Here is a 2,158-nt window from a genome sequence, read left to right as displayed (position 1 = left end):
GCAGCTGAGGTTTTTTTTTTAAGAGGTCTTTCTAGTCCCTTGTATTGCTTGTGCTTTGGATGGTGGGTGAGAAAGATAACGTTCCTGCACAGAAGCTGTGCATGGTCTGTTTTTTAACTAAGCAAATTGTTCCAGCAAGCGTATTGCTGTCCCTGAGATAACACGGGGATAAGGCCCTGGGCACGTGTATTTAGGCCTTCATCTCTTTCTGCTAATTAACAGCGTGGGGGGGTCCAGCTCCTTTCCAAACAATGCTGAACTGACATGCCAAGCATAGGTTAAGTTGTGGTAAAGCACTCATCCTTGGAATATTTGTGTCGCAGAACGGTAACGCAGCTGCACTGTTTCAGTGAACGTTAGTTCATGTATATGTCGCTCTGAAAGGCATGAATACATTTTTCTAATCCCACCTTCCATTGTTGATTGCTTAGCTACGTAGCTCCTCCACTCCTCTCATCCAGAAGGGAAAGGCGTGTTTGGGATGGTGAAAACCCTGGCACGGGAGTGTTACACAAATCTGCTGACCCTGCCCCACTCTTCCAGTTTGCTGTGTTTCACTTGGCATTGCGGTGTCTCCTGGGGAGCTGCGGGGCCAGTGAGTTACTGGCAAGGTGCCTTGTTTGGAGTGGAAACTCTGTAAGGCTTAGCAGGAGTTGCTGAGAGTCACCTGGTAAATGTTGTCTGATGGCTCCCTTCCGCTTTTTGGAGGGCCCAGAGGGCTGGAAAGGACCCTTCTAGCAGCAGCAGTTGGTGCTCAGAATTAGGAGAGTGCACCACGGTGTTCTTCAGACCACTGATCCTCCCCTCTGCCTTTTGGTCACGTTATTTTCCAAAGAGGTGGGATGCCCAGAGTGTATCCCTATTAAATTGTTGTGCCTAGCTGGAAGTGTCACTTGAAGGAAGTGTGTCTGCAGTGGGAGGCCGTTCTCATGCTCTCTTGCAGCGCTGCACACAACTGATGGGCCCTTTCTCTTATTGTGGATCTTTGGAAACGCTTCCCGCTTTATCTTTGCCTGTCATGATACCAAACAAAGCTTTTACAGGCAGAAAAATGGTACCGCAAAGCTGGCCAGCACTGTGACACTTCAGCATTGCTGTGACGCTGCCTCACCAGGGACTAAAAGCCCAGCAGTTGCTGCTCATTTTTAATTCTTTTTTTTTCCTCTCTCCCTTTTAGCCTTCTTGCTTTCATCTGCGTTTCGGCACCAGAGTTCCCAGAGCACGTCACTGCAGCAAGGGTAACGTCAAATGACTTTCTGCTTTGCTTTTTGGCGCTTGGAATGCTGACCTTCCTTGCTGGGGGTGGGGGAGGGAAGCTTGTTTCTGCTTTGGAAAGGAGCTTTGTCAGTCTGTCGCTTCCCAATAAGTTCTGGATTCTCTGCCTACCTTCCGTCACCTTTGCCAGAAGGACGCTTCCATTGATTTGTGAAATGAAGCAGCAGAGTCTAGAGGCAGATAATTAGGTCCTCTGCTGAGAAAAGGGCTGCAGTGTGGGCTCAGCCCATAGTAGGCAGCAGAGAAGCCACTCAAGTCAGGACACTGCAAACTCCTCAGCTGCAGGTGGGGCTTCCGCTGACACTCGTCTTTTTAGCTACACGTAGTCTGCTCCTCAGACAAGGTTTGTCTCCTGCCTGGAGCCTCCGGTATCTGATAAATACTGAACTTGCAATGCAGTCTTCATGAAATGAGATTAACAGCCCAAGTGCCACGGGACACCGAGCCCGGAAACGTCAGGCTTCATTTGCTTCAGCACTTTGAGAACTTCTTTCTTTGTGTTTTGTACCTGGACAGAGCTGCAGGCTGTGCTGCTGCTTGCTTTGACCAGGAGGGGACGCTGCGGAAACAGCAAACTCCCGGGAGCAGCCTCGGGGAAAAATGGCAAGATTTGCTCATTCCCTCAGTGCCCAACTTTATTGCTAAACCCCGCAACAGCCCCACGAAGCCCCGGTGCTGGGGGTTACGTACTCGCTTGCAAGTGCTTTGGGTTTCTGTTAAATTTAAGCTCTTTGAGAGGCATCGCTGGGCGTCACAGAGTAAAGTGATCAAACGCAACTGCTGTTGTGTTAATTTTGCCTTCTTTCACTAGCATCTGATGTTCTTTCCTGAATATTTTATGCAGTTTGTGCATCCTGTGTTATTTATCACAGAATCACAGAAT

Source organism: Egretta garzetta, unplaced genomic scaffold (genome assembly GCF_000687185.1).
Source record: "Egretta garzetta isolate BGI_Z169 unplaced genomic scaffold, ASM68718v1 scaffold904, whole genome shotgun sequence".
Classification (NCBI taxonomy): Eukaryota; Metazoa; Chordata; class Aves; order Pelecaniformes; family Ardeidae; genus Egretta; species Egretta garzetta.
The sequence above is the reverse complement of the archived record's forward strand: the minus strand, read 5'-3'. Positions refer to the sequence as shown.